The following is a 19,391-nucleotide window of genomic DNA, read 5'->3' as shown; positions in this document are numbered from 1 at the left end:
TTTGTTTGAAAGAAAGATGGACATATGGAAAGAAAATTTACTTTAGCCATTCTTTCAGTTTAGGACTGCTGGCAACAAATTCACTTAGTTTTCCTTTGTCTGAGAAAGTCTTTTTCCATCATTCCTGAAGGATATTTCTACAGAGGGAGGTTTTCATTGGATATAGATTTGAAGATGAAGTTTTTTACTTCGAGCACTTACAAAACGTTGTGTCAGTCACTCCTATCCTCCATGGTTACATATGAGAAGTTGGATGTCATTCAAATTGGTGTTCCATTCTAGGTAATCCTTTTCTCTTTCACCATTTTTAATATTTTTTTCATGTCTAGTTTTCAGTATTTTAATACAGGAGTGACTTGGCAGAGATTTCTTTTGGTTTATTTTGTTGGTGGTTTGTTCAAGTTCCCAAAATGGAAAGTTTAAACTTTTGCCAATTTTGAGAGGCCCTTAACCATGTATTTTTCTTCTGGGAATCCAGTGGTTTTAATATATTGTTTTGTATGCCATAGGTACCTGAGGATTTTGTACATTCTTTATTCACTCTGTTTTTTAATCTGTTGTCTCATTGGATAATTTCTATTCCATTATCTTCAAATTGACTAATGTTTTCCTTTGTTGTATGCAATTTTTGAGTTGTCCTGTGAGGTTTTCCATTTTGGTAATATTTTTAGCTCTATAATCAAATTCTAGACACAACAGGTCTTAAATGAGTTAATGGAAAATAAACGTGTGAATTATGGAAAAACTATGAATAGGTTTCAGTGTTTTTTGCACCAAAATTAAACATCTTTTAATTCATTTTTGATAATTTTAGAAGTACCCTGTATTTCTGCGTATTCTTTTGTTTTATGAATGTTTGTAATTTCTTTAATGATTGAAACTTTCAAAATGATTTAGCAAATGTCTGCAGGTGGCCCATTTCAGCATTATTGTCCAATCAGTTTCCTGTCAATTCAAGTAGAGTTTCTCCTGATTTTTGATAAAATTATTGATTTTGTTTCCTAGAAATTTTGTTATGAGTCTCTGGATCCTAATCTTTATTTTTAGTAGGCAGACAGCTTACTTATATGTGGCATTCATATGTAGCTTGGGGTGGGTGTTCATCTCCCAACTATGACCTGCTAGCAACATCCCAGGCAGAAGGGGAACACTGAAACAGTGCACTGTTAGGCATGGTGGAGGGTAAAGGGCAGCTATATTTAGTCCCACAGGCAGGTTTTTGGTAAAAGCAGAGTTCTGATTCATACCACATTATTGCAATTGCTTCTGTATGGGAGGAATAAGCTCAACTTTTCTATTGAGATCTGCTGACACAAGATAGTGGAAGGGGCACAGAGACAACCAGTTTTCACTGCCTCCTTGTAGCAAGTGGTGTGGGAGAAGGGGAGGGGGAAGAAAGGGAGAGGGAGAGGGAGAGGGCAAGGAAAGGAGGGAGGGAAAGAATGGGAGAGAGCATGGGAGAGAGACAATGGGAAAGAATGAGAATGTTTTCACACTGATGCAGCTTAGAAAGAATCTTTGGGCTGAAACTGGACAAACTAAAAAACATTAATGAGGTAGCTCAAAAGGCAGGACTACATGAACACTAAACAGGGAACATACAAAAGAATTCTGTGGTTGGGGACCATTCAAAATGAAGTCAAGAAAAAGGAGAAGCCAAGGATTTCCTTTACATCAGGTGAAGTATTTTCTCAATGAAGGAAGACATTGCTGGGATGATCCTAATAAGAAATGATGATTATACCATGTGGGTAAGTAAAACATATGTAGGTAGTATAGGTGGAAGATGCTGGCATTTTGACAGACAGATAAAGACAGATATATTCACTCATATCTGGTATTGAACTTTTCATGTATAGCCCACCCAAATCAGGTACTAAATACGCTAAACATAATAATTTTGCCATACTGCATTCAGCAGTCACCCTCCCTGTCTGCACATATGTTTACACTGTTTATAATAGCTTTGTTCATAATCATCAAAAACTGGAAGCAATTAAGATTCTTTTCAATAAATGAATGGATAAACTAATGACAGTACATCCCCACAACAAAATTCTGTTCAGCAATAAAAAAGAATGTCGCCAAGTCATATAACAAAATGGGTCATAAATGCATACTGCTGACTGGAAGAAGTTAGTCTGAAAAGGCAATAAACATTATTATTCCAGCGATCGGGCATTCTAGAAATAAGAGCACAGAGACTAACGAGATTAGTGATTTCTAGGGTTTTCTCTTTGTGGGAAGTGAATAGGTGAGGCTGACAGGTAATATCATGATGGTGGATCTACTATGTTTAATATTTTTCAAAACTTGTATCACTTTACAGCATGAAGATTAAATCTTGATATTTGCAGGGGCTAGCATTGTAGCATAAAGAGTTTAGCTGTCACTTGTGACAGCCAGGGTCCCACATGGGCGCAGGTTAGATTCCTGGCTGCGCACTTCTGTTCCCACTCCCTGTTAATGGCCTGGGAAGGCAATGGAGGATGGCTCAAGTGCTTGGGCTCCTGCACCCACGTGGGAGACATGGAGGAGGCTCCTGTCGCCTGGCTTGGGCCTCGCCAAGTCCTAGCCATTGTAGATATTTCGAGAGTGAACCAGTGGATGAACATCTTTCTCTCTGTCTCTTTCTCTGTAACTCTGCCTTTCAAATAAATAATAAATCCTTTTTAAAAATCCCAATGTTTCCATATTGCAAAAAATCACTCTGGAGAATAGAGAATCCCAGAATGAAATGCAGAATGTGGTAAGAGAATGTAACTGCTTTACAAATGAAAGAAACTATGCTCTTGAAGAAGATGGATAAAGACACACTTATCTAAACATGCTTGAAAGTAAGTAAAATCAATGACACAAGAGCAAAAGGACTGAGCATGAACCTGGTACTTAGGTGCATAAATGATTTCTGTGAGTCAGAGTCTAATCATTCCATACCCACAATCACATTTACTGACATTGAACAATTAAAAAATGAATGACAGAAGGAAGATAACAGATTTCTCATGTTTGGGAGGTTACAGGCAAGTTGGGATAGACAGTTGGAATGATCCATGAGGCAATGGGTTAAATTTGGAGATATTTATGAACATGCTTAGCTTAATATAGATACAAATTATTACAAATAGAAATATTTGAGTATGTATATGCAAGTGTTAATGTATACACATATACTTTGTATCTTTTCTTTCTTTTTCTTTTTTTTTTATTTTTATTTTTATTTTTTGACAGGCAGAGTGGACAGTGAGAGAGAGAGACAGAGAGAAAGGTCTTCCTTTGCTGTTGGTTCACCCTCCAATGGCCGGCGCGGCTGGCGCGCTGCAGCCGGCGCACCGCGCTGATCCGATGGCAGGAGCCAGGAGCCAGGTGCTTTTCTTGGTCTCCCATGGGGTGCAGGGCCCAAGCACCTGGGCCATCATCCACTGTACTCCCTGGCCACAGCAGAGAGCTGGCCTGGAAGAGGGGCAACCGGGACAGAATCTGGCGCCCCTACCGGACTAGAACCCGGTGTGCCGGCGCCGCTAGGCGGAGGATTAGCCTAGTGAGCCACGGCGCCGGCCTCTTTTCTTTTTTTTTTTGACAGGCAGAGTGGACAGTGAGAGAGAGAGACAGAAAAGTCTTCCTTTACCGTTGGTTCACCCCCCAATGGCCGCTGCGGCCAGCGCACCACGCTGATCCGAAGGCAGGAGCCAGGTGCTTCTCCTGCTCTCCCATGCGGGTGCAGGGCCCAAGGACTTCGGCCATCCTCCACTGCACTCCCGGGCCACAGCAGAGAGATGGCCTGGAAGAGGGGCAACCGGATGGAATCCAGCACCCCGACCAGGACTAGAACCCGGTGTGCTGGCGCCGCAGGCAGAGGATTAGCCTATTGAGCCTCAGTGCCAGCTACACATATATTTTCTTGTTTTGTCAATTACAATGACCTAACAGAATGCACTCTAGTAGTGACAGACAACTGGATTCTAATGCTCTTCTCTAATAACCAATTAACTTTTCTATGCTGTGCTACATATAAAGTGAACATGGAGCATTTTGTAGTGCCAGAAAACAGCACTTACACACACACACACACACACACACACAGAGTGGGAGGAGATTAAAGGAACATGAGAGCTAGCTGAAACAGCTCCAAATTGTCAAAATGTGAACAATTGTAGCAACAATATATAGAAATCTTATATTATAAGCCAAGGTAAGAGACAGATTTATATCAGTTCATACTGTTAAAATAAATGACAAAAGATTTAATAAAAATAACTAAAAAAAATAAACAAATCTTCCACATGGAAGGATTCCAGATTATTTATATATGTATTCTAAATCAAGCTGGTGAAGTCTAGCTCTCCAGTCCTTAACTGTAGCTTTGCATAGTCATGGTTTTCCTAAGAGCACAGAGTGATGGGTGTTAAAAAGAGAGTGTAACAAGCACTAAAATAGCCACTACATTAACAATACCAAAAATGATTAAATCAGCTTGACAGTATGTACCCTTGTATCACATGATTAGGGTGGCACTTTACCTATGTAATCTTCTCCAAGCCCTATTACTCCCATTAATTCATGCTAATCAGACAATTGAGTGACATGTACAAAACATCTGCCCAGGACTCCTTAAAACTGTCAGATGAGATCATATATGTAGAGACAGAGATAGAGATATGTATTTTATAAATTTTCTGTATTATTTTTAAATATTTATTGTTTGAAAGGCAGAGTTACAGAGAGGCAGAGGCAGAGAGAGGGGAAGAGAGAGAGGTCTTCCATCCACTGGCTCACTACCTAAATAGCCATGATGGCTGGAGCTGGGCCAATCAGAAGCCAGGAGTTTCTTCCAGGTCTCCCTCATGGGTGCAGGGGCCCAAAGACGTCGGCCATCTTTTACTGCTTTCCCAGGCCATAGCAGAGAGCTGGATGGGAATTGGAGCAGCCGGGACTGAAACAAGTGCCCATGTAGGATGCCGACCCTGCAGGTGGCAGCATTACTTTGCTATACTACAGCACAGTCCCCTTAAACATTTTCACAGTTAAGCAAAGTCTAAAGAGATGCGACGTAAATGTAATATATTCTGGGGCCAGTGCTGTAGCTCAGTAGGTTAATCCTCTGCCTGCCGCATCAGCATCCCACTTGGGTGGCAATTCAAGTCCCAGCTGCCACTCTTCCGACATAGCTGTCTCTTATAGCCTGGGAAAGCAGTGGAAGATGGCCCAGACACTTGGGCCCCTGCACCCGTGTGGGAGATCTGAAAGAAGCTCCTGACTCCTGGCTTCGGATCAGCACAGCTCCAGACATTGCAGGCATTTGGGGAGTGCACCAGCAGATGGAAGACCTCTCTCTCCCCCTTTCACTGTCTGTAACTCTATCTCTCAAATAAATAAATAATATCTTTTTAAAAAAAGCAATATATTCTAAGTGGCACTAGATAAAGGGCATTAGAGCATTTATTCAAGAATCCTGAATAAAATATGGACTTCCACATTAGTCATTATTAATTGTAACTAATGTACCATAATAATATAATGATTCATTAGTTATAACAAATATACCATAACAATGTTAAGTGTTAACAGTAGGGAAAAGTTCACATAAGTTAGATGGGAATGTTGAATACTATTCACAATTTTTCTGTAAATCTTGAACTCTTCTAAAACATTTTACTAAAATAAAAATCTCTTCTTAAATTTTTTGTGCTGTATGCTAGATTCAAAATATGTGTTCTGATTATGCAGATATTCTATTCTATCTGCAGCAAAGTCTATGAGATCATTCTGTAAAGATCAAATCCTTTTTGCCATGTATTGCCTTATATATATAAAATCAGTATTAAGTTTCATCTCATTGTATTTACATTTCCAACTTTAACCAACATTGAAATTTAGCATGAGTTCATCCTATACTTATGCTAAATTCTGAAAACACTTTAAAAAGATTCTTTCAGTTATTATTTTGTGTTACTGGTTCCATAAGAAAGGGTTCTACCTTCCATGGCAACTGCTTAGAAATGAGTATCAGGCATTCTTCCTATCCACTTTCAAAGTGATCACTGAATGGAGAAGGCATACGTGTTCTCATTTTATTTTTCACTCAAAAATTCCATGTCTCTGGCAGTAAATTGATTTGACCATGTGGCTGCCTGAGGAGAGAATTCAATTTATAAGACTTTTGGGGAAGCAATTGAAATATTAAAGAATGTACACTAGTGCTTTAAAGAAAGACTCCTAGGAGCTAAATGCTCTAAATAAATCATGAATGTCGTTTATATAGAAGTACTTGAAATTGAAAAAAAAATTTGAAAATTTGAAGCAATATTGATAATAGTGACATTTATCCAATTACTTTATCCATTTATTAACTTTATCCAATTTAAACCATAATATTATATTCAAAATAGCATCTAAAATACAATATTTTGAAGATTTCATGAAAACGTCCAGTAAACTGTAATATACCACAGTAACAGAAGCTGATGAATAGTTTCCCTGTTTTCCAGAATTTTCCTCTGAGCTCCAAAGTTGGGACGAAAGTACAAGCACTTTTTGTTATTGTTGTTGTTGTTGTTTTGTTTGTTTTTGTTTTTGTTTTGACAGGCAGAGTTAGACAGTGAGAGAGAGAGAGAGAGAGAGAGAGAGAGAGAGAAAGGTCTTCCTTCCGTTGGTTCACCCCGCAAATGGCCACTGTGGTGGGCGCGCTGCGCCAATCCTAAGCCAGGAGCCAGGTGCTTCCTCCTGGTCTTCCATTCGGGTGCAGGGCCCAAGCACTTGGGCCATCCTCCACTGCCTTCCCTCGCCATAGCAAGAGAGCTGGACTGGAGGAGCAACCGGGATAGAATCCAGCCCCCAACCAGGACTAGAACCTGAGATGCCCATGCCACAGGCTGGGGATTAGCATAGTGAGCCACGGCGCCGGCCCCCCCTTTTTTTTATTTTTATGTATTTGACAGGTAGAGTTATAGACAGTGAGAGGGAGAGAGAGAGAAAGTTTTTCTTTCTGTTGGTTCACCCCCCAAATGGCTGCTACAGCCGGCGTGCTGCACCAATCCGAAGCCTGGAGCCAGGTGCTTCCTCCTGGTCTCCCATGCAGGTGCAGGGCCCAAGCACCTGGGCCATCCTCTGCCACCCCCCCCCCCCCCCCAGGCCACAGCAGAGAGCTGGACTGGAAGAGGAGCAACTGGGACAGAATCCGGCGCCCCAACAGGGACTAAAACCCAGAGTACTGGTGCCGCAGGCAGAGGATTAGCCAAGTGAGCTGCAGGGCTGGCCAGTACAAGAGCTTTGGATAGGCTGGCGCCGCAGCTCACTAGGCTAATCCTCCACCTAGCGGCGCCGGCACACCGGGTTCTAGTCTGGTCGGGGCGCCGGATTCTGTCCTGGTTGCCCCTCTTCCAGGCCAGCTCTCTGCTGTGGCCAGGGAGTGCAGTGGAGGATGGCCCAAATCCTTGGGCCCTGCACCCCATGGGAGACCAGGATAAATACCTGGCTCCTGCCATCGGATCAGCGCAGTGCGCTGGCCACAGCACGCCGGCCGTGGCGGCCATTGGAGGGTGAACCAACGGCAAAGGAAGACCTTTCTCTCTGTCTCTCTCTCTTACTGTCCACTCTGCCTGTCAAAATAATAATAATAATAATAAATAAAATAAAATAAAATAAAAGAGCTTTGGATAGAGAATCCTCGGTGCATCCAGTGGCAAAGGAGCAACAAATTTCATTGAAAGACAGAAACAATTAATGAGCACATTTTAATTTCCAGCTTTATTCTTCCACAAAGTAAACCAAGACCAGGTGAAATAGAAATAGTAGGAATAGTTGAGGTTTGGGTTTCTTATTAAAAACATGTTAAGTGAAGTGACTTCTTTCTGCCTGTCCCATAGGGGAGGGTGAGAGTTGTCTGTTTGCCAAGGTACAACTCAAAGTCACTTAAAAAATCTACAGTTTGTGTAAAAAAAGGAGAAGGAGTTATATTTGCAGTACAATTAAATTTATGTATTTCTTTGAACTCCTAAAGTTCTGCATTTTTTATATTTTGACTGGAAATTTCTTATTGTGACAATTGTTCATTATACAATTAAGATGAAATTTATACATCATTGTTCATAATATTTAGCAGCATCCCTAACTGACCCAGTAGAATCACAACTGCCCTTGGTGTAGTGAGCATATATACCTTCAGACAAGTGTCCCTTGGGAGCAAAACTGTCCCAGATGGGAAGAAGAAAAACGCTTTTAGTTCACCATAGTCAGGCTAATGAAAAAATGTACAGCGTGTGGTGGGAGATAGACGTGAACTCAGACACAAGGTGACTGCATTTTGTCCATGACAAAGCATAACCTGCTACAAGATTGAAAAAGAATGTGAAGTCAAGTGTTCTTGGTGCCTGGATTTGTTTCCTCAAGCGTTGTTAAGGAAAAATGAATAATTCCTGCGGCTTAATGAGGAGCAGAAGTGTAAAGAATGAGTCCTAGGAGATAAAGCTGCCCGTCCCTAAAAGATCTTCAACAGTGTAGGTTTGCTGGTCTGTGGCTGAACAGTCTCCAGGTCTCCAGGGGAATTACAGGAGGCAAACATTTTAGATCACTACTGAGAGAGAACTAATGTAAGATCTCTGGCTCCCCTCTGCAGGATAATATCGTGCGTGTAACACTTCACCTTTCTGCACCAGCCAATCATGTGTCTTTGCTCTACCTTTCATGGTGTTGCATTCCATTAAACACCTCACACCTCAAGCTTTGTCTTAGCATCTGTTGCTAAATAATTCAAAGCCTCTCTAGTGATGGCCAAACATGTTTCATTATATAGTAATTTGCTACCCAGATGTAGTGGGATAAATTATGTCTAGTAAATAAAACCAGTGTCGGGCCATGCAAGCATCCATATTTAACTGTAAAACCCTTACAGCAAAGTTTATTATGATGCTAATCAATAGTTAATCTGTGCTTTCCTAACACTCTTGGTAAGGCTGATACCTAATTTGCTTTTTTTGTGTTAGTGGCTGAGGTTGGAAAATCAAGACACATAAGAGATTTCTCCAAGAAAATAAGTATATCTATTCTTATGGATTGAAAAAAACGTTCTATGAAAATTGATGCAAGCTGACTTGCTATCAGTCAGGTTCTTTTGTCCAAAGCCTTTCTGCCCAGATTAGGAAAGAAAAGATTGAAGAGAAAACATGGAAACAAAAATAAAAAAAGGATGTAAATTTTCATCTCATGCTTCAAGTCAGCCTTTTTCTATGTTTGAATGAAAGCACTTGCCAAAACTTTGGTTTGTCATACTGTGGATTCATGAATACAGTTAAATAGAGAATGTTTTTATATCATAGTAATACTGATATTTACCAAGTTTGGACTTGGTATTTTTTCCAGTATTAGACAGAATATGTACTTAAAATTCAGAAGTGATGAATATTAAGGAATTACCCTAACATGCCATTTCTATTTCACATGAGAAACTTTTTTTAATGTATGAGAATACTGCAGAAAGTTTGTGGAAAAGTGGAAGTAAAAGGTAAAACTTGCGGGCCAGCATTGTGGCACAGTGGGTTAAGTTACAGCCTGGAACACCAGCATCTCATATGGACTCCAGCTCAAGTCCCAGCTGCTGCTCTTATGAACCATCTCCCTGCTAATGCGCAAGAGAAAGCAGCAGAAGGTGGCCCACGTGTTTGGGCCTGTGATGTCCACATGGGACACCCAGAGGGAGTTCCAGGCTCATGGCCTCAACCTGGCCCAGCCCTGGCCATTGTAGCCATTTGGGGTGTAAAACAGCAGATGGAAGAACCTTCTTTCTCCCTGTCTCTCTCTCTCTCTCTCTCTCTGTGCAACTCTTTCAAAAGCATATATACTTTTTAAAAAGATGTTTATTTTGATCTAAAAATACTGAAATTCTTATAGCATTTGTCATAACACATCACATTCATTTCAGCACTATTCATAATAGGCAAAGTATGGAGAAAACCAAGGCATCCATCATCAACAGATAAGTGGATGAAGAAAGTGTGATATATATCCACAATGGAACATTACTCCACATAGTTCTCCTTCGTATTTGGAAGATTTTTTAAAAAGCTCAGTTTGAACACAGAATAGTAATTACTAGATGCTTGGAGGAACAGGGTATAGACAGATTTTAGATAAAATTTCTAAAGAAAATCAGCTGAAGGAGTAAGTTCCTAGTGTAAACAGAATAGTAAGGTAAAAACTTAGCTAAAATTATAGATTTTAATTATATAATATAAATACCAAAATCATAGACTCTAGGTAAAATATATGTATTCATATTCAAACAGAACATATCACTGGACTTAAAATGTATAACCATTTATTTGTCTTCAAAGAATTTTGCTGCTTTATCAAAGTTGATAGCTTTATCAAATTTTGTATTTAAAATATTAAGATATGAAATATTTCTCTCAGTAAAAAAGTAAAGCATGGAATCTTAATATATGTTTACCTTTTGTATGAACCCTGAACTTTATGGTATCTTAAATCTTAAATTATTTAAAACAATATCCATGTGAGATTTGAATATATGTTATTTTCTTACTTAAAGTCATAACACATAGATCATTCAATTAAGTTTTACTTTTGAGGGAAAAAAACATGACCTTTATCCTATCTATTTAACATCAACTCATTCTGCATTCATCACTGACCCAATAAATGATTCGGAAGTACAGGCATGTAGAAAAAGTTTTAAGAGCAGTGGACTCTATTCCATTTCTAAATATAACATTTTTTGTTATTTATCTCTATTTCATAAACCCAACATTCTTTTATGACCCAAAATCATTATTTATTAACATAGTAAATTTGGAGAAGGCAACTCATTTTGTCTAGTGGCTACATACTTTTTTATACAATCCATTTAATCTATGAGCTCTTTCCTGTGACAGAGACTATCCTGTGATCATAGTGTGCATTTTCTACTCCAGACATAGGATATGTGATTCATTTAAGAAATCTTAGTCCCTTTCTGGAAAATAGTAAGGATTTCTGGTGTGAATTAATTGAGGTAAACATAAAAATTAAAAAAACAGTTATGTGGTATGATTAAATGGCATCCCTGAGTATATTACTGTTTTCCAAAGCCAACCCTTATTCTACTTTCCAGACATATATGTGATGATTTTTTTTTAGATTTTATTTATTTATTTGAGAGAGAGAGTTACAGACAGTGATAGAGAGAGACAGAGAGAAAGGTCTTCAGTCCGTTGATTCACTATCCCGATGGCCTCAATGGCCAGAGCTGCACCAATCCAAAGCCAGGAGCCAGGTGCCACTTCCTGATCTCCCCTGTGGGTGCAAGGACCCAAGGACTTGGGTTATCTTCTACTGCTTTCCCAAGCCACTGCAGAGAAATGGATTGGAAGAAGAGCAGCCAGGACTAGAACCAGCGCCCATATGGGATGTTGGCACTGCAGGAGGAGGATAACCTACTGCGCCACTGTGCCGGCCCCAATAAATAATTCTTATTTTACTGTTATTATGTTAAATCTGATGCATTTTTTTACTAGTTCTTCTAATAAAATTAAATTTCTAGTGAAATTGAATGGCCCTGAAATTTGCTCCTGTAAAACTAATCACTAAAATTATATCCAAGACCTTAAATGTATGCCTCTTTATAATTATCAAATAGGGTTTAAAAGGAGCCTAACATTCTCTCTTATATGTATCTATAGATAAATGCATCACTATATTATTATCTAATTCAGGTAATCTTATTTAATAAAATGTGAAATTGAGAACTTTCAAATATCAATTTTTACTTGGCAATATTAAAAGTTTGAATATTCATAAATGTTTCCTGTTAACACAAAATTAGCCGGAAGCATAATTAGAACAAGACTGTTAAGATTTTAAAATTATTTTTATATCTTGAAAAAATAATCTACAAAATAAATCTGTAGTCCTAGGTATAATTAATCTGATGACCAATTACCAAAGTTAAAATATGGTTGTATTTTTGATACCATATTTGTATACTACTTGTGAAATCATGTAAAAAAAACATGAAAAGATGAGGAATTTTCCTATTGTCCACATAATGATAAAGTCCTATATTATAATTGTTATTTAACCAAGTTATTACAGAATCTGAATTTTTTTTTAGATTTATTCTATTTATTTGAAAGACAGAGCTACAGAGAGAGGTAGAGTCAGAGAGAGAGGTCTTCCAACCACTGTTTACTCCCCAGATGGCTGCAATGGCCAGAGCTGCGCCAATCCGAAGCCAGGAGCCAGGAGCTTCTTCTGGGTCTTCCACGTGGGTGCAGGGGTTCAAGGACTTGGACCATCTTCTGTTGATATCCCAGGCCATAACAGAGAGCTGGATCTGAAGAGGAGCAGCCGGGACTAGAACTGGTGCCCATATGGGATGCTAGTGCTTCAGGCCAGGGCTTTAACCTGCTACACCACAGTGCCTGCCTCCTGAATCTGAGTTTTTGTTAAAATTTCATTTATAAGTATCTAGAATCAACTTGTTTCTATCAAGGTTCTTCTTAAATCTTATGAAATTTGCCATAACTTGTCTAAATGTCTTAGAATGTCACTCGAGCTCTTTGACAACCTGGTACCAATCTACATTTTAGTTGATTTGTTGATACTGGCATCTCTACCTACCTAGCTTTTTCCTCTCTCCCAAACTCTGTCCCTCACACTTCAAATTTTCTCCACACTCTACTGCATTACAATGAAATACCCTTGAGGTATGCGGACTATTTACACATACTGTAAGTCTACCGTCTGCCTTGGTCACACTCCCAAAAGAAACAGTGCAAGGAACAACAACTCAATGCATCAAGGCTATTCCTCAACTATTGCTATGTATTTTACCTACTTGGCTTTCTTTCCTATATGCATGAGTGGTTTCTGCTTCCTTGGAGACGTGGGGGAGAATGTTGTCAGCTTTCTTCTTCTATGTTCTTATTATACTAGGAGTTTAGAGTTACGAGATACATAGATTCAGAAAAAGATACTCAAAAACTAACTGAAATGCGGGAGATTCCAATGAAAAAATCATCCAACAAAATACCACATCCTTGAAATATTTAAAATCAAAGCCAAAGTCTTTTAAAAACTTGATTTTCTTTAATAATCTACTGAAGATCTTAACTAACTCCCAGAAGAGAGATGTTCTGGGAAGTGAATGGTTTCTTCCTACTTTGCCCTTGTAGAGTGTTTTTTATATTGTGTTCGATGGGATGAAAAAATAGTTATTATTCTGCTTTCTTTTATTTCAAGACTTGTTTTGTTTTTCATCTCTAGAGGCTTTAGGCATTTCTCAATATCTTCAATCAAGGCAGGAACTTAATAACCATCAGAGACAATGACCTTCTTCTGCCTGCTATTTGTCTTATTCCTTTGTTTCAAAAACTTATTTGTTCTTCATGAGTAAATTAAAACATCTTCTCTTTGAAAAGCTTTATCCAAAAAACCCTCAGCCTATCACTCTCTTCCCAGCATTTTTGTTCTCAGTTAAAATTAGTTTTAACATCATGTATTAAAACAATACTCTGAAAATTTATTTTATGCCCTTTAAAAAACATCTGAATCTTAGGCAGATTTTTGCTGGTCTGATAGTGCTATGGTCATCAGGCCTAAAGCCTTCCATTTTAGTATTTTGAGTAAAAGTTCAAAATTGCTGTTTTTCCTGATATTTTTGTCTTTGGCTTGCATATTTTATTTGAAGTAAAATGGCTTAAAGAAGTGTATGAGATAGGGAAAAGAGACATTTTCCAAAAAAAAAAAAAAAAAAAAATAAGGGAAGTGGGGGACTGGGAGGCAAACTTATTTTTTTTTTTTTTTTTTTTTTTTTTATCTTTTATTTAATGAATATAAATTTCCAAAGTACGTCTCATGGGTTACAATGGCTTTCCCCCCCATACCGTCCCTCCCACCCACCACCCTCCCCTTTCCCACTCCCTCTCCCCTTCCATTCACATCAAGATTCATTTTCGATTATCTTAGTATACAGAAGATCAGCTTAGTATACCTTAAGTAAGGATTTCAACAGTTTGTTCCCACACAGAAACATAAAGTGAAAAATAATAGATGATTTTTTTTTAAATGATGATGAAATCAGATCAGACCTATTGTCATGTTTAATCCCAGTGAGAGTCAAGTTGGGAATTGATAGTTTCTTTTCTTTTCTTTTTTTTTTTTTTTTTTTTTTAACAGAAGATCAGTTTAGTGTACATTAAGTAAAGATTTCAACAGTTTGCACCCCCATAGAAACACAAAGTGAAATATACTGTTTGAGTACTCGTTATAGCATTAAGCCTCAGTGTACAGCACATTAAGGACAGAGATCCTACATGAGGAGTAAGTGCACAGTGACTCCTGTTGTTGACTTTACAAATTGACACTCCTGTTTATGGCATCAGTAATCTCCCTATGCACCAGTCATGAGTTTCCAAGGCTATGGAAGCCCCTTGAGTTCTCCGACTCTTATCTTGTTTAGACACGGTCATAGTCAAAGTGGAGGTTCTCTCCTCCCGTCAGAGAAAGGTACCTCCCTCTTTGAAGACCTGTTCTTTCCACTGGGATCTCACTCACAGAGATCTTTTTGCCAGAGTGTCTTGGCTTTCCATGCCTGAAATACTCTCATGGGCTTTTCAGCCAGATCCGAGTGCCTTTAGGGCTGATTCTGAGGGAAGTGGGGGACTGGGAGGCAAACTTATTGCTCATGGAGGTAGTGTAATTGGGATTGCAGTGTTTTTAGTTCCAGGAGAATGGAATAAGAGATAAGAGGAAAGGTCAGAAAGGAAAACTATGATAGGACAAGAGAATGTATGGAAGGCCATACCAAAGGCTTTGGACGATCTTTAGAAAAACATAATGATTTTCATATTATTAAATAGACTTCATTTTTAAATTTACTATTTATTTGAAAGCAAGTGAAACAGAGATGGATAAAGGGAGGCAGAGACAAAGATCTCACATCAACTTGTGCATGAATATATAGGCAATTTTATTGATAAGTTCCACTTTGATCTCTACCAAATACAAGATATGTAACCCTATGCATCAAAAAGTTGTAACTGAAATCAAGCCAACAAAACTGTTCAGAGATATATAAGAAAATTATTCAGAAATATTTCATATTCATCTTGTTTTACTCACGATTTTAAATGTTTTTTAAGCTCATGTTCTTCTTTAAATACTTTTTTTTTCTTCTTTAAATACTTTTAATGTTACCATGGGGCATATGTGACTATAAATACAAAACCATATTTTCATTCCTTTCTAATCTATTGAACAAAGGAGAGTCAGAATGATTCAGAAAGATAGTTGAATTTAATGACCTTAAACTCTGCATAATTTGTGACTATAAATATCTATGTTATTGAAAACTAGTGAATATATAAATGGCTTGTTATGCAATTCTTTTTATTGCTTTCAATACAATAAGTGTTATAATTTTAATATGAAAATAGCTTCACTGCACATATTTTTACATAAATATATAATTATATTACCATATGTGGGTACTTCAAACATTTATGGAAATGAATTAAAAGATAAGTTTGTTTTGGGGAAAATGCTGAAACCTATGCATTTTTTGTCATGTACATTTTCTCTGGAGGTTTTGAAGACTCATGCAAAGCCTTGCACATAGCTAGACTGGACTTGTGTTAAAACACAATGTTTTGAAAACATTGCTTAAGCCAATAAACTTCACATCAAATCGGTATCATTTATAGTCTCAAAATTAGTAAAAATAGAAGTGACACTTATTAAACAGTTAGGTATATTCTATTTGTGGTCAGCCACAAATATCCAGCTTGCACATAACTCCTGAAATCATTCTCTCTCTCCTCCCCTCAACACGCTAACTCTCACACACATACACAAGGTTTTCAGACTGAAATTCTGAGATATACACCTTTCAATATATTCTTTACAATTAAATGTAAGCAATTTAGAAGTAGAATTGGTGTCTAAATCAGCATGGTCTTCCAATTCCCCTCCAAATATCTACCATTGTGATGTTAATATAATAGGCTCCTCAAGAATCAGAGTAATTAGGACAAATGTCATGATGAGTGAAAGTTTTGAATTTGAAATAAATATACAAGAAATGTAGGATTAGCTCCTCTGTTTGACTCTTTCCTACCTAAAATTTGGATAACCATTCTCCTCAAATTTAAAATCAAGCTAAGGGCCAACACTGTGGCATAGTGAGTAAAGCTGCTGCCTGCAGTGTCTGCACCCCTAAGGGCACTGGTTTGAGTCCCAGCTGCTCCACTTCCAATCCAGCTCTCTGCTATGGCCTGGGAAAGCAGTAGAAGATGGCCCAAGTCCTTGGGCCCCTGCACCTGTGAGGGAGACCTGGAAGAATCTCCTGGCTCCTGGTTTTGGATTGTTGCAGCTCTGGCCATTAGGGCAGATTGGGGAGTGAACCATCAGATGAAAGACCTCTCTCTGCCTCTTCTCTCTGCGTAACTCTGACTTTCGAATAAATAAATAAATCTTTGAAAAAATAAAATAAAGCTAAGTTTCAGTTATATCAGGAGTCAAAAAAATTTTTCTAAGCTTTGCCAAGCACTTAATGACACAAAAATTTCAAAGTAACTAGTGAGATTCTGAACTATTATCTTTGATTTGTGGTGAAATAAATAGCCCTTACCATTCTAGTAGAAAAGATTTTGTTGACAGTGACAAGGAATTTTCAAAGATAAGATTTTAATAAAACCTGATTAATATTCATATTTATGCATGTATATAATTTATGTATTTTTGTGTATAAACACATATAATTATTCAATATATTTATCTACTTCAATAGAATAAAATTTTATGTAACTATTGGGCTTATCTCGTGAGTCTGAGAAAATGAGATGTTAAACATGTGTGGTTCATCATTTAAAGATGAAATAATGACTGTCAATTGGAACAATTGGAAAATTCTGACTTACCGTAAGAAAGAAATTAAATTTTAGGTTTGGAGTGGGAGACACAATAATAATGGGAAGAATTTTGCCAACTGTACATTGAAGGCCTGGCAGGTATATTGGAAGTTTTAACTGCCATGTATTCAGGGATCAACAAAGGGGCTAAAGATCAGAAAATGTGTGAAACTTCTGTATTCAAATAGAAACACTTGTCACTCTTTCCCTTCCAAAGAAGTACATGAGCTATCATTAACAGATTTATGTTTTCCATTGAAAATGATGGTACAAAGCATCTGATGACCACCATAATCCCAAGAGATAAAATACCAAATTGCATAATCCCATATAATTTGAAATTCTGAAAGCTGAAATTCCAAAATCTGGATTCCCATTTTTAAAAAGGCTACATACTAGGGGTAGAGAGCCAAACTCTGGAAAAGGGATTGGTGCATTTCTCAGTTTTACACAAGACAGTTGCCAAATTATTCAGTTGTGCACTACTTCTACCCCTTCACACACAGCACCAAGCCTGCCTTCCAAAATGCAGGGGAAAAAATGCCCTTCGTTAAAGAACAAAAAGAATTCAACAAGCTCAGTGACATTCTGAATCAAAGACACTTGCTGAAATAGAAGGTCCTTCCATGTTAAAACATATTAATTTGTGAGCTATCCTTATTTTGGGATTTGGTTGCTTGGAAAAAAAAAAGACAGACAAACCTTTACTACTGAATCTTAAATGAAAAATTGCCACATGCTTTACTTTGGCTAATAGATGGGCAATTTCAAGACTATCTGTGATGTACTTTTCTCAAATATTTACAATCCATGCCCCTGCTATATTTAAATACTCTAGAAATTATCTGCTCATTTGTGTATTGATGACTGGAAAAAATAAAGACTTTGTAAATGATTATTTGAAGAGTTGGTAGAATTTACAGAACAAAATTGATTTTAATTCTCTGCCCAGACAATAATGACAGATTTGGAATGGTGAGCAATTAAGTCTCCTAAAAGTGAATATGAAAGTGTTACCCATAAAGTTTTTTTGTTTATTTGTTTCTTTTTAGCCCAATGCATTTGGCAGAAAATTCAAATGAGTGGATTGGTCATGCAATATGGCAATGACAAAAGCTTCACTTTAAAAATGTATCACTTGGTGCCTGGCGCTGTGGCACAGTAGGCTAAGCCTCCACTTGTAGCACCAGCATCCCATATGGGCACAGTTTTGAGTCCTGGATTCTCCACTTTGGAACCAGCTCTCTGCTTATGGTGTGGGAAAGCAGTAGAAGATGGCCCAAGTGGTTGTGCCCCAGTATCTATGTGGGAGATCTAGGAGAAGCTCCTGGCTCTTGGCTTTGCATCTGCTCAGCTCTGGCCAATGCAGCCATTTGGGGAGTGAACCAGCAGATGGAAGACCTTTCTTTCTCTCTCTCTCTCTGTATAAAATCTTAAAAGTTGCATCCGTTATCTGTATTGCCATTCCTTCTAGCGGATGAAAATGCAGGAGTTTTTAATGATATAAAGCCACAGCTGCCCAAAGAAGCTAACAAAATTACTGATTAGTTGAAAAATAATTATGTGCATGTTAGGATAAGAAGACACTTATACAACAGTGTTGCTGTGCAACCACAAGTATTATTTCTGCTAAATTTGTGATGTGTATATGAATACATGTAGAATAAATTTTCATGTACCCCAAATAGCATAGATGCATGGCACAGAAGGAAAAATGGAACGCTTGTGTCAGTCTATATCAAATCATAGAAGAATTTCAAAAAGAACAATGCCATGTAGAAAAAAGAATGTGAACTTATTCTTGGAAAAGATCCATATCCCAGAAGAAAAAAAAAATGCAGCTATTCATCATGTTGCAAGACTTCACAATATAGTCAGTGATTGTGGAAATCATCTTTTTCTTACAACTTCAGTGCTTGCTGATAATCTGTTCTTGTAATGGACTTTTTATATGTTGGATTTTCTTATTTTATTTTTGACTAAGTTGTCAGCATTACTGTTTTACAAAGTGTTATTCTGTTGCATCTATGTACATGTCCAAGATTGTGGGTATAAATTGTGTAAAGACTTCTAGAGAGTTCTATTCTGCTGTACACAGCTTTGGCAAATATGACTCAAAATGTTTTATCTCAGAGTTGAATTTGTATTTAAGCATTGTTTCTGTGTCTAAAAAACACTGAAAATTTCTTGGTAAATGAAGAGATGTCATTTTTGCTAACTGCATTTGTGAATGATGAAATGTTTCAGGTTCTCAGATCTTTGGATGGCTGCATATGCGATGGTTACCTGTTTCTATTTTTTATCCATGTCATCAAAAGACTTACATTGTCCTTTATTGTTTTTAGGGTATGACAGTATACAGCTGGGTTCACATAATTGCCAACCAGAATAATATGTCTTTATATCTCTTTCTTTTTGTCTTACTTCTTTAAGAGTACTATACATGAGCTAATAAACGTTATATGTATGTGATCTGTTTTAGTATACCTG

General features: G+C 37.7%; 1 long non-coding RNA gene across 9 annotated transcripts in view; it reads right to left on the bottom strand.

Moving 5' to 3' along the window:
- The window catches only part of LOC103351201 (uncharacterized), a 306,632-nt gene that overhangs the window by 182,589 nt on the left and 104,652 nt on the right, over window positions 1–19,391 (bottom strand). Inside the window, exon 3 of one of the 9 annotated variants that reach the window (XR_016217367.1) lies at window positions 5,978–6,131. The exons of the other annotated variants lie outside the window; for them this stretch is intronic. This is a non-coding gene — a long non-coding RNA (uncharacterized LOC103351201). Of the gene's footprint in view, window positions 1–5,977; window positions 6,132–19,391 lie in introns of those variants that run through there. 9 annotated transcript variants of the gene reach the window in all.

This window comes from Oryctolagus cuniculus, chromosome 12, assembly GCF_051225735.1.
Source record: "Oryctolagus cuniculus isolate XC-2025 breed Fujian yellow rabbit chromosome 12, ASM5122573v1, whole genome shotgun sequence".
In the NCBI taxonomy this organism is placed as follows: domain Eukaryota; kingdom Metazoa; phylum Chordata; class Mammalia; order Lagomorpha; family Leporidae; genus Oryctolagus; species Oryctolagus cuniculus.
Note: the sequence above shows the minus strand (reverse complement) of the source record. Positions and strands in the feature narration are given on the sequence as shown.